Source organism: Pseudorasbora parva, chromosome 11 (assembly GCF_024679245.1).
Source record: "Pseudorasbora parva isolate DD20220531a chromosome 11, ASM2467924v1, whole genome shotgun sequence".
NCBI classification, from domain to species: domain Eukaryota; kingdom Metazoa; phylum Chordata; class Actinopteri; order Cypriniformes; family Gobionidae; genus Pseudorasbora; species Pseudorasbora parva.
Window position 1 is genome coordinate 11364371 of NC_090182.1, and position 14360 is coordinate 11378730.

The 14360-nt window shown below is 39.2% G+C and overlaps 1 protein-coding gene across 3 annotated transcripts in view; it reads right to left on the reverse strand.

Annotated features, from left to right (window-relative positions):
• Positions 1-14360, reverse strand: part of nrg2b (neuregulin 2b) — a 104549-nt gene that overhangs the window by 79469 nt on the left and 10720 nt on the right. The gene's annotated exons all lie outside the window — the stretch shown is intronic.

Genomic DNA, 14360 nt, shown 5'->3' on the forward strand with positions numbered 1-14360 from the left:
TGCAACAAAGAGTTAAACTGTAATGAAGGTTGCATTTATTCAGCTAAGCGTGCACAATTAAAACCCTTTCCACTGATCATTGCTTGGCATGCCTTTACGTTTCAGATGACATGGTTAAGATGTCCATGAATCTCAGACAGACTCTGATTCACACCAGCATAGAGCTCACTTTAAAACCAAAGGTAATGTTAAATGCATACACAATACATGTCCTAAGACAGATTGGACAGGACAGCAAAGGAAGCCCACAGAGAAATAGAAACAGACAGCATTAAGACTCGAGAAACCACAAGCTGCTATTATGTGTCAGAGAGAGAGAGAGAGAGAGAGAGAGAGAGAGAGAGAGAGAGAGAGAGAGAGAGAGAGAGAGAGAGAGAGAGAGAGAGAGAGAGAGAGAGAGAGAGAGAGAGAGAGAGAGAGACGTTGGCTTAAGTTGGCTTAAGGAAATTCTACCAAATAGAGAGACCACAATGGAAAAATAAATTATTTCCCATGCTCACAAATAATATCATAAGTGTAAAAAATAAGAAATTGGCTATTTATCACGTTTTAAATGGTCTGGTTTCATCACCCACAATATATACTAACACAAGTTACTTCGCCCCTTTTATTTATGTTGAGAGAAATCGTGAGCACGAACAGAGGAGTGTGATAAGTGTATACATGATGGATACTGTAGTTCTAGACTAAATGTGAACATGCATTTGCTTATCTCTCTGCCATTAAAACATGTTTTTTGTGGGGGGTTTTATCGCTGAAGAGTGATTTTTGTTATTTAACAAGCAAGCCCAGCCCAGTTGAGAAAAAGTAACGCAAAAGTAACATACTGTGATAGGTTGCCACCTGTGCAGTAAGTCTATTCGTATTATATTATAACAAAGTGGAAGCAATTTGGAACAACCCCAGCTCTGCCATGAAGTGGTAGGCCATGTTAAATCACAGAGCGGGGTCAGTGTATGCTAAGGTGCACAGTGCGCAGAAGTCGCCAACTTTCTGCAGAGTCAAAAACTACAGACCTCCAAACTTTGTGTGGTCTTCAGATCAGCTCAAGAACAGGGTGTAGTGAGCTCCATTGAATGGGTTTCCAGGCTGAGCAGCTGCATATCCAAGCCTTACATCACAAAGTGCAATGCAAACCGTGGGATACAGTGGTGTAAAGCACGCCGCAACTGGACTCTGGAGCAGTGGAGACGTGTTCTCTGGAGGGACAAATCACGCTTCTCTGTCTAACAATATGACAGACGAGTCTGGGTTTGGCAGTTGCCAGGAGAACAGTATACTTGCCTGACTGCAATGTGCCAAAGTTTGGTGTGGGGTTGTTTTTCAGGGGTTGGGCTTGTCCCCTTAGTTCCAGTGAAAGGAACTCTTAATTCTTGCTTAATGCTTAATTTCATGCTCCCAAATTTGTGGTAACAGTTTGGGAATGGCATTATCCTGTTCTAACATGACTGCGCACCGGCGATGAGTGTCTTGTGTGGAGGAACTTGACTGGCCTACACAGAGTCCTGACCTCAACCCGCTAGATCACCTTTGGGATGAATTAGAGTGGAGACTGCGAGCCAGCCCTTCTCGTCCAACACCAGTGCCTGACCTCACAAATGCGCTTCTAGAAGAATGGTCAAAAATTCCCATTAACACATTCCTTAACGTTGTGGAAAGCGTTCCCAGAAGAGTTGAAGCTGTTATAGCTGCAAAGGGTGGGCCAACTCCATATTAAACCCTACAGATTAAAAATTAGATGTCATTAAAGTTCATGTGCATGTAAAGACAGACGTTTCAAAACTTTTGCCAATTTAGGGTTATATATAGTTCTGTGCAAAAGTCTTACGCTGGAGACGTTGCCACGATTCTTCTGGATTTAGTCAGTCTCAGATTTTCTGTTCCTTAATGTAATCACAGAAAGACTTGATGATGTGAGATCAGACCTCCGTGTGTAGTATACTGGCTGTTGTCAGACTCCTTGTATATAAAAATCTCACTGAATTATTACAATTAATGGCAAAAGGAATGTTTGGAAATGTAAACGGATATTTCCTACTGACACTATAGCTAAAGATATTAATAACAGCTTAAAAGCATTTTGTTGTTGTTGTTGCTGAAAATAATGTATCTAAGACTTTTGCAAAATACTACACACACACACACACACACACACACACACACACACACACACACACACACACACACACACACACACACACACACACACACACACACACACACACACACACACACACACACACACACACACACACACACACACACACACCTTTGTGAAACTGCATGCAGTCTGGTCTAAATACTGAGTCATGACAGGGATGTTTTAAAAAATTTGGGCCATTATCACTTATAAGTTTAATCATCACACTCGAGTGTAACTTTAAGTTGAGAGCATTGCATTGTAGGATACAATATTCCACACAGTGCATTCTGATTGTGCTGTATACTGTGCATGTTTTGGCTAATTGAGTATGTCACACTGTGCGCAGTGTACATGATGTTGCAAACTGTAAAAACAGAATAAGTAGTATGGCAGTGTGCCAGAACATGCCCATTGACTGTAGAGTCTTGAAATGACTCTTAACCGCTGATCTTTCCGCCTACAGTGTTTGAGAGAGCCCTACACATGTGCCCTCTCACTGTCAGGTGGGAACTGAAAGCATATCAAGCCTGTACATTTATATGGTGATTTGGAAATTCACATTCATGTCAACAGAAGAAAAAAAGTACCCTATCCAACTATAGATTTTAATAAGAGAGTTATGCTTGCATAGCCTTGCCACTATGATGCTGGCATTCAGGGTGGTTGCCAGGGATGTGATATGCAGTTGCTAGGGTGTTCTGGGTGGTTGCTAGAGCGTTACTAGAGCGTTGCTAGGCGGTCCAAGTCAAAACAACCCACTAAAGTTTCTAAGTGTAAGTGTGTGTTTTTTTCCCAATTGTTTTATTATGCACAAAATAAAATAATAGGTGAAATGTTGCCATTTTTTTTTACTCATTTAATGCAGATTACAACAAAAAGCCTGTTAATGTAAGCATTTGTTTAACTACTGAACAAAACAACCAACCACAAATTGCTCTAGAATGGCTTCACTGGAACACTAATATTTTGCCATTTAAAAGGACCTAAACTAAAGTAAGATAGCTGGAAAAATAATTATTTTTGGCAACCTCTGGGACATGCAGGCACATATGAAAATAAACCACTCCACGTGAGAGCCGCAGCGCCATGGCAGGGTTTATTTTCCAGAGCTGCGCTGCCTGTCACAGTCCATCCCTCACATGGGGAATGCTGGAAAGTAGGAATATAATATTTTGAATATTAAATTGGGGCATGGTGCATCATTATATATGAGTGAATTGGTTATGCAATGCCTATGACTTTGCCAACTTATGTTGTTCCTGAAACAATATTTATGTCAAAGTACTTCAGTAACAATATCCCCAACCATTACATTAATCATTAAATCAAATACAATCAGAGAGAAATTATAGGTTGATAAGATTACTAAATCTTCTGAGACATTATTAAAGTTCCATGACATCCCTAAACATAACCCCCAAATCTGATTGGCTGATACTCCTATTCAGTTAAATGGGAAGCAATCAACTTGCACGGTTTTGACATGTCATTTAAGGGCTGTTTGGCTGAAAAAGCTGATACTAGAGCTGCATGATAAATTGATATTTATTGGAGGAAAAAATTATCATAAATAATAAACTTTCACATATTTAGCCAACAACTAGACAATCACTTACATGTTGCTATACGGTCTGCATATTCTGCATGAGCGGAGCAGTTTTGTGTACCACACACATTCAAACACGCGTAATGCTCTTGGTGCTTTCAACGTCTGCTGTCTCAATATATGAGGACATGAACACATCAACCCCAGAGCCGCTCTGAAAGTCAATTCACCAGCATTTCCCCATTTCATTTGACAAAACTATTACCACAAAGAAACCCCAGTCTTCAATCGAAAAGTCTTCACAATAAGCCGCCAAAATAAAAGTATGGTTTAACTTGAAATATGGGTAACTATTATAATAGCTTATAATAACTGCACGCTGCTATGAAGCATTAGTTCAGAATTTATCATTTATAAACCATTAATAGACATTAGTAAGTATAAAAACAGCTGTAAATGATTTGTTCTTGATTTATAAGCTATAATGTGTTTAATAAATGTATTTTCAAACTTTATTAATGATCAATTTATCATTTCAAAATTATGAAATACATTATTTACAAACAAGCTATTTAGGAGTTGTCAGTGGTTCATTAGATCATTCACGGGACTGGACACCAGTTATTTTGCCAAGAGATCTCATTTATTTCATATTTTTATCAGCCATAGGAGAGAGAGACAGTGAACCAAACAAGGTCTTCATGCCAGCTTCTCCATCCTTCTCTGATCCTCTGGACAAAGAGGTTGTGTTTTATGCACCCAGAAGAACTGAGGACTACAGAGCGATAATATAGCTGCATTTTTAGTTTCCTGTATGTATGCAGATAAAGTTGGATATAATATATAGCCAACTTTAGAGCTGTGTAATAATACAGTTTAAATCCAGAAGATGCTGCAGGTTGTGTATGTGATGTGTGATTTCATAGTAGGATGTTGCTTGATCTCAAGAGCCCTACTGGAACTGAACACACACCACCAGCCAATCAGATCGTCCGATCTCCTTTCATCAAGGGTTGCGCTCTCAAGGTCAGCTGACTTGCTCTTTCTCACTCACTCACGCTCACACTTACTCTCTCATACATATACACACTCACACACTCCATCATTCACACACTTCACACCCCTCACCAACCCCCACCCCTGCTTCTTGCCCTCCAGAAGTGAACGGATCTCTCACGTCTGCTTTAACAAGTGCTGTTATTCAGCATGAGCTATTTGTAGTAAAGCACTCTAATCAAACGCCATAACACCGACCTGCCTGACCAAACACACACACACACACACAATCATATATAAATATCATCGTCATAGTGTGTGTTTACACACAGTGCAAGACACATTCAGTCTGTTTGTTATTATTATTATGAGACTGCGATTTCCATTTATGTGTAAGACAGAAACACCTCTATCTGTGCGTATGATCAGTGTGATATCTGCAGCGCAGCTGTCACCATGGTAACCATTCTTGAAGAGAGAGAGGGGGGGGGAGAGAGGGAGAGATATAGACAGAATAATTACACCATTAAACAATTAAAGAAGCAGCTAAAACGTTCTCCAGTGGATGCTGGTTCTGCAGCTCCATCCGTCCCACAGTTAAAAGAAACAATGAGTGAAAGGGTGACCTTTGACACAAACATCGCTCCGCTGAGTGGCTTTCTGCTCACTCCGTGTCTCCTGTCACCTCTCCAGGGTGGAGGAAATAAGAGTTCACCACTCAATATCACTGGCAGCACACAATTTCACTCAAAAGCCCTTGTGGCTGCGAATTTAAACACACATGCACAGCTATACACACACCCGATTCATTACTGCTACAGAATTCATCACTGTATACTTGTACTTTCACTTTCTATTTCCAGTATCAAAATGATCAAGATGGTCAATCAAATCAAAGCCTTACTGTCCAGTTCTTGCTGTCACGACGCAGCGAGGGTTTTTGGAAAGATGCAAGTAGATGGAAGCATTAGACAACTAAAGACTTGCCAACAACATAATTTCTTACCTAAAATAACAAAAACTAGAACAATCTTTTAATTGATGGCTTCAAGGACTTGTGACAATGTATAGCAGAGTTCTTATATCAAAAGTAGAGGGGTCTCAGTGTGTTTATCCCTCTTTATCTTCATTTGTTGGTGACAAAATTAGTGACGATGTTAACAAAATGTTGTTGAATTTTATCTAAAAGAACTTTCTGAGGGTAACATGGAAATTTGGGATTTAAAAGAATTAGTTCATTTAGAATTGGCTGGTTAAAAAAAAAAAGTCTTTGTAGTAATGACTCGATTTGGTACTATATCCCCAATGCCATATTTCGAAGATTAGACGACTTCCAAAAATCCAATTTCACCCCTTTTAAATGAAAGATGTGTCTCTCTAAATTTCACCAACAAGCTTTACTTGCTTGGAAATTGTGTTATATACACAACTTTTATCCCCACAAAGAAGTTGTTTGAATAATCTGAATATTTTAATCCGAGGCAAATCGTGTTTTATGGAAAAGTGGTATGATAGATGAGGTATTGCTTTTGTTTTGGATTTATTTAAAAAATGTTGGCTCTACACTGGAGAAAGAAGGGCAAAATGTTTTTTTGACAAGTGGCAAGACGCAAAGGCCAAGTATGATAACCCACACTTGAAATTTGTCCTCTGCTTTTTAACTCATCCAAATAGTGCACACATATTTACGAGTAATGAGTAGTGATCCCACACACACTGCAAGCCGTGGACACACACCCGGAGCAGTGGGCAGCCATTCACTCTGGCGGCCGCCCGGGGAGCTTTGCTGAAGGGCACCTCAGTCATTTCCTCTCTGTATTGAGAATCAAACCCGCAACCTTGAGGTTCCTAGTCAGACTCTCTACTGTTAGGTCATGACTGCTCCAAGAGGTATACGGTCAAAGAAATTGGGGAATAAAATCTGCTTAATATTTTTTTTTTTTTGTGGAAACTGCAATACATTTTATCCTATGATTACTTTATGAATAGAAAGTTCAAGAGAACAGCATTTATTTGAAATACTAATCCGTTTGTAAAATTATAAATGTCATTACTGTCACTTTTGATCAATTTAATGTATCCTTGCTGAATAAAAGTAAAAAAAAAAACCTTACTGAAGAAAGAAAGAAAGAACGAACCCACATGAATGTAATATTTTTTTTTTTTTTACAGTAGTAAGAGTACATGTAGTAACTGTGGTGTTTTGGTGGAAACTATGGGACCTATTTTTGTAAGCTACTGTAAGCTGAGGTACAGCGTGTGCTTTACACTTGGGATCTATACTCCATAACATATGGAGTCCCAATGGAGCCCGCAGAGGAAAACCAGCTGCTAATTAAAACAAAAAAAGAAAGAAAAAGTTGACACAGCAGGTCTATCTGAGCCAAATGAGAAGAGCTTACACTAGCATCACCTCCACTACATAAGCACCTCATCACAGCACATTAACACTACCTGAGTTTAAGATTGGCAAACACACTCACCCAAACTATGTTCTGCATCTTCTGAATCACTAAGGCCTGTAACATACTCAATGCAAACATGATTACGAATGCAAACTATGCATTTTGAAATGTGTCCATGTGCAATTGAGAGCAAGTTAGCAAGTATAACTGTTTTATAGGTATTTGAATAACAACACATTTGGAGCAGGTCTGTGCAACAAAAGTAGTCCAGAAATAGCCCAATGTAATTTTCTCCACCGGGCAGCCGTATTCTCCACTGAATTTATATGTTTGGGGGGTGTTGGAGTGCCAAAATCATACATACAGGGGTGGAAATAAACAAAACAATTTTTTACCTCAGGCAACAACTTAAAAGTAGCCCAATTCCATGGGAAAACCGCGGACTTGGCAACACTCAACGGCACCGATAACTCTATCGCCCCCTTGACTAGGGAGGTCTGTTACCACAACAACAATCAGACCTCTAACTAATGGCAAAAGATCTGGTAAACAATGCAGTTTATTACAGTCAGTCAACAACCGCCCACAAGAGGAGACCAACATGCCCAGCGGCAAACCTGTTTTTAACAGTACATTATATAAATTCCAGTATATTTCAAAAATCATGTTGATAAATAGATTTCCAATGCATTATTTTCAACATGTTCTCTGTGTGAAGTGTCACTTGCACACCAAAAATATACTTTCAATGTCACTTCTGTGATGCCACGGCACTTATGTTTGCATGTGAACAGTGCAACCAGCTAAGGATATGCAAAACGATCTATTTTTAGGTCAGTGGATTGCCTGATTAACTAGTTAAATAATTGACTGTGAAAAGGGGAAGCCCTGTATAGGAGTATGGAGTCTCTGAGGAACAAAATCGGGCGTTTCTTAATTTGTGAGTGTTTTCAAACTGATGTGTGTTTATAAATCATGCAATGAAAATGATCCCCTTCACCAAACCCCACCCCTAAACCCTACCCTCACTGTGACGAGGGCAAGGCAGTTAATGCAGTGGAAAAACGTCTCTCTGTTTTTGGCCACACCCACTGATCTGGTAACTACTATTACTATCCTGCAGAGACCGAGCCTGCAACACGAGTCCTAAAAACTGAAGCCGAAGCGTCTCGATCGCCCCCCCCAGGTGACTGGAAGCAGTATCGGTCATAAAGCCCACCCTCTCCATGTATTCTCATTGGGACATAGACAAAGTAAACAATCAAATTACACTTCAAATACATTTTTTCCAAAGGTGGTTTCTGTAATTTAAGGCCAATTTTTATCATGTTGATTTTGTTCGTTCTTTAAATAAGTTTAGTTTTAGTCAGTTATTTGATTCTATAAAGTTTCAGTGATAGTCACTTAGGAACTAACGGACATTTTTCAGGAGCTTTAACTTTAATCTCTACATTTCCATAACTGTTTATTTTACAAAAAGTGTGGGCAGGAACTTGATATCGCGGCTCAACTTCGCGCTCATATTTAAACACTAGCGCCTTCACTTACATCAATGGAAGAATGTGAAGGCACGTCACATCTTTTTTTACAGTCAGTCTATGGCAGAGACCTATACTTGTATAATTAGGCTGGTTTGTGATCACCTGACCCTGATCTGTTTCATTTCTATTGGAGAATTTACAAAAGAAGGGGTAAATATATCATAGCCCTAACAAATCCAATTTATTTTATTCCAAAATGCATTTGATTTTTCCTAAATGACATTTTTGTTCATGTTTAATTTGTCTGGATTCCATTTTAATACCGTTTTGATAAAAGCATGTCTAATAAACTTTTTAACAATGTAATACATTATTTAATTTTTTTAATGATAAAGTCCCCTATGAAATGTTTTATTTTAGCAGAAATTATGTGTATTTTAATTTTCTGGATTTATGATTTAATACAAATGTATTATCAAAAACGCTGGTAATCAAATGAAGTCATAAAACATTTAAGTATTTTATTAAATAAATAAATAAATAATCTTGTAATCTAAAATGTAATCAAATACTGATAGAAATATGTAAGAAATGTTTTAATATTCCTTTAAAAAAATAAAGATTTCATTATTTTATTATTACTTTGAGAAGTGCATTCTACTGTGCAATAGTAACAGATTTTCTTCAAATCAAAGTAATATTAATAAATATTAAATAGGCTTTCTATTTTTACAGAGATGTAGTAAAGACGTTCAAGTATCTGTGTGTATCAGTCTTATCACATGAAATGGCCAGTGTTGCCAAGTCCTTGGTTTTCCTTTGGAATTGGCCTAGGTTGCTCCTTTATTTTTTATCCTATCCGTGTTTTCTGCATCACAAAAATAATAGGCCCCTAATATATGTGGTATAGGATGCGCAGTATGATGAAAACAGAACACAGGAATCATAAAGTGCTTTTTTTTACCTTACTGTAAAAAATAAAAACAAATAGAGAAATGCTTGTGGTGGAACCATCTGAAAAAATGAGGGTTTTGCAGTGTTAACTAACAAATAAAGCACAGCAAGCTCGTTAAAGCACGAGTGCTAAAAATATCAAAGCTAAAAATATATAAGAACAAATCTAGACCTCACTAATTGACTAGCTGAACATCGTGACCCATCCCTAGTTAATATGGCCGGCACAAAAAATACACGTCGCAGATGCAGCGTGTGTGAAACAGGCCCTAGTGTGATTGTCTTAGAAATGAGCTCGGCTGAGTCGACCTGCTTACCCAAGTCAATGTGTTTCTATCAGTTCATTTCAATTAGACATTCCTGACACATCTCTCAGAGCGGAGGATAGCGTGAATGAGGACTGAGCAAGAGAGAGAGAGAGAGAGAGAGAGATGGGCACAGTAAGTGATGAATAGTTGATGAGATGCTCGCAGGCAGAGCAGAAAGGGGAAAGCTATTCTCTTTTACTCTCCCTCCCTCTCTCTTTTTCTCATGTGCAGCCCCCCTCCCCCTTCAGTGCATCTGCTTTTCTCTTCCTACCACTCTCATTTGCTTACCTTCGCCCATCCCCTGTTCCACTCGGTTTTCCGCAATAGCATCTCTCCCGCGCTCCCTTTCTCTCTTTCTGTAATAACTCCCCTCCTGCTTTCCTACAGATTTGTGTTATCAGGAGCATGCTGGCTATATAAAAAACACATATATATCTATATATTACTTTTATTTTCATTTCATGTGCATTCAGGCTGAATTCATGACAGATTTATCTGATTTCAGTCTCTCTGTGTGAACACTGGGCAGATGGAGAGAAAGAAAGATTCTTCTGCACGTTCAATGGAGTCTAAAAGTCTAAGACCTTCTTGCACAGCATCATTAAAGCAAAAGAGCGATGTACAAAATACTAAGAAAATTCATATACTTCATATACTATATATTTTTTGTAAATGTGATTTTTTTAAAGATATATTATAAGTCTCAGGTGTCCCCAGAGTGTGTCTGTGAAGTTTTAGCTCAAAATATATTTTATTATACCCTGTTGTAAATTCCCATTATTGAGAGGAATGAGAAACATGCTGTTTTCGTGCATGTATCTTTAAAAAAATATATATTATTATCAGTGATGTCAGTAATGCGTTAGTTTAATCTGACTACTTTTTTCCAGTAACGAGTAATCTAACACGTTACTATTTTCAAACCAGTGATCAGATTAAAGTAATTTATCCAAGTCACAGTGAGTAACTATTTTAGTCATTTTCTTTCCTTTTTGCTTTCTTCTTGCGTCTCGGGGAGAGTATTTTTTCAGGAAATATATATTTTATTTAATTTTAAAATATCAGGAGATACATTGTTGACGTTACTGTTTAAAATGCACTTCCAATAAAGTGAGTGTTGGCAAAAAAGGTTGTAATTTGTATGTTGCTGGTGGTTGTTGTCGGCAACTGCTGAATGTAACTAATAAAGTAACTTGTAATCTTACTTATTTACTTTTAAAATCAAGTAATCTGTAAAGTAACAGTTACTTTTTAAAGGAGAATTCAGTAATCAGATTACTTTTTCAAAGTAACTTTGGCTACACTGTTTATTATGCAAACAGACAAGTGCAATACCGGTATTTACAAAATGAACTGCATTTATATAGCGGTTTTAACAGACCCAATGGCCATCCAAATTGCTTTACATTTTGCCTCACATTCACCCATTAATACACCGATGGCGATGTCAGCCATGTAAGGCCCCATCCAGCTCATCGGGAGCAGCTGGGGTTAGGTGTCTTGCTCAAGGACACCTCGACACTTGGCCAGGTGGAACTGGGGATCGAAACACCAACCTTTCGGTTTGTAGACAATCTACATGAACCACTGAGCCCCGACAAAGACCAACGAAACATAAAAGCCAGTACGATTTGTGTGTGTGGTGTGTGTAACTAAGTGTAACTGGTGTGGGAGTGGAAATATATGAATAAAGGAGCATTTAGGGAAGTACAACAGACATAATAAAAAAATACATATGTATACAAATTTTTTTGTATATGCATATTTTTAAATGCAAATGAGCTGCTGTTTCCCACCACATTATCCAGAAGAGGGCGGAGTCTGTACAGCTCATGCCTCCAAAAACTAAAACATCTGTTTGGATCTCACTTCGGGCACGCTCACATTACATTGCAGTTCTTCACCATTATAAAAGTCTGTTATATGCATAGACAGTAAAAGAAATGGACCGAGCGTTCCCATTGACGTCAACGGCGAAAGAATGAAGTCAACCTAGGGGCACTCACTTCCTGATGGCTGAGTGAACTGCGCATGCTCAGACTGAGCTTGACGACGTCGATGTGACGTGAGCCTCCTGTCTGACAGCTGTGAGTCTTCTAGTAGATGTGGAAAGCGAAAGCTGAATCACGTTGTTTAAATATTTTCTCCCGTTGCTTTTGGCTCACTATGGGCTTCTCCCCATTCTTCCCCCTTGACTTTATCAGACTATTCTCCAGGACATGTCTCCACGTCCCCCCGACTGTCTCATAGACAGTAAAAGATTGCCTGTGAGCGTCTCCTCAGGTCTATACGGTAATTTCTCAACTGTGCGACAGGGTCGCGTTGGTTATGACGCAATCGTTAGCCTATTTTTACAAAAACAGCTTCTGCGGGGCGATAGTGTAAGATACAAGGTAATGGAGCCTTTTATGCATTGTCGTGTTTCTTTATAAATAAACAATGGACAAATGGAGTCTTTAAACGTCTCAGATGTAAAGTTATTCACTGTCAAAGTGACTCAAAAATGAATGGGAGTCAATGGGATGCTAACAGCAGGTGATGGCTTGGTTAGCAATGGCAGCCCCTAGGGGTGGAACGCTTTCCGAGCGCTAGATTACCCCCTTGGTTATATGCATGTGTTTTAAACAAGCGGAAACCTCCCGCGATCTCTCTTGAAGCCAATATGGAAGTAATGTAAGCTGCAATTCATCGACTGGCCACTAGAGGCAGGCTCCAGAAGGGAGCAGAATCTCATTGAGCCCCATGTTAAAATTCCCAACATCACAGCAGAAAAAAAACATGTTTACATCCTGGTACAAATTGTGGTTTTGGCCTATACGGCTAATTTTGACCTTCATGACAACTGTGAGGGGGTGAATTTTTTTTATAACTCATTCGTTTACATTAGATAAAGCCTTACATTTCTGCATAATTAAGGGTGTGGATACTTTGAGTGACAGGTGGATAGCCATTTATCCGCCGTCCATAGTCATTGTGTCACCTAAGCTCTGCCTACATCCCGCCTTTTTACCCATTTTCTGTTATCCGGGAGTGACACGTGATGACTCGCTCGCAAGATGCCATCGCCAGGCTCGCCCCTACTTTAAGCTTTAGAACGGCTTATCGGAATCCTATGGGTGACGTCACGGACACTACATCCATATTTTTTTTACAGTCTATGGTTTTAAAGCCATATCAGTCTAAACATCTGATATATGGTTTTCTGAGCACACACACACACACACACACACCCCCCTAATAATCCCCTAACTCTTGCCAGGCCAATCACATCGTGTATAGAGTCGGTGGGCGGGGCCATAATGTTTGCGTGCTTCTAGTAAACACAGAAACTGGCGAACGGCGGTCTTTCGAATCAGCTTTGACCGTGACTTTGGAAGACTTGGAGTTAAGCTTTTCTCGGAGAAAAGATCAAAGAACGCCACTGAAGTCGTTCTTAAAAAGGGAAGATGTGTTCAGAGTTTTGCTGACCGGATACGGCGAATGTTTAATCTGTCAACGAGCTCCGCTTCACCTTCGTTGCTCTGGTTGGTGTAGCGCTATCCTATCGCGTGCAGTAGGAGTTTGAAAGACAACCGTTTATCCCGCCCCTCGGATTGAGCCCTGTCTATGGTTAGTTTCCAGACCAAACATCTTGATGTGGGTCTGGCTTGTCAGGCTAGCTGTTATATGCTCTGGCAAGGAGATAAACATGGCGGACTGTGTACAGCTCACTCAGGGTGGGGTCTATGCTAATAGGGCACATAGAAACGGCTAACAGCTTATTCTAAAACACTGCTTATGATATATGGGTACATAAAAAAGGAGTGGGTGGATTTTAATATGGCTGTTTACACATACTGCCGACACACAGGTTCAAACAACATGTAAAAGTGAATTTGGCAAAGTGCTGTATGAACTTTTTTTTGTATTGTACTAAAGCATAAAAATTCCAGATTATCGCAAAGATTTAGGAAACATGTTATCTTCTTTCTCCGAACAACAAGGCTACAGCTAGTTATTCTACTTTGAAATGTGCGTTCTGTGTCAGAATGTCTTTTTTTGTTTTGGCCTGTGTGGTCCCGCCCACTGCCAATTTACCCAATAGTATTTCGGCACCCTGAGTGGAAAACAAGCGAACTGGGTCAGAGATTGCAGATCCTACATGAAAGCCTCGGCAACAAACAAAAAAGTTATATGACCAGAGAAATATTAAAACGCGATTGATTCAACTCATTAGCTTACAGTGAAACACCGCGCCTACATGGGATACACTGCGTCGTGTAAGAAACTGTTTAAACTGGATGACCACTGCAAATCCATTTGTTCTTTCTATGAGAAGGTACATCATAAATAGAATGAGGATAAAAATAATACATTTACTGGCGGGAAGTTTCGCACTGCACTGCATCCAGTGTAGACAACATCAGTAATTATAATGGGTTATAAAGTTTGTTGTGTCACCTTTAAAGAGCCCCAATTATGGATTTTTGAAAATGAACGTTCATGTATTGTGTAACAGTTCTTTGCAGTCCTGCAAAGTTTTAAATC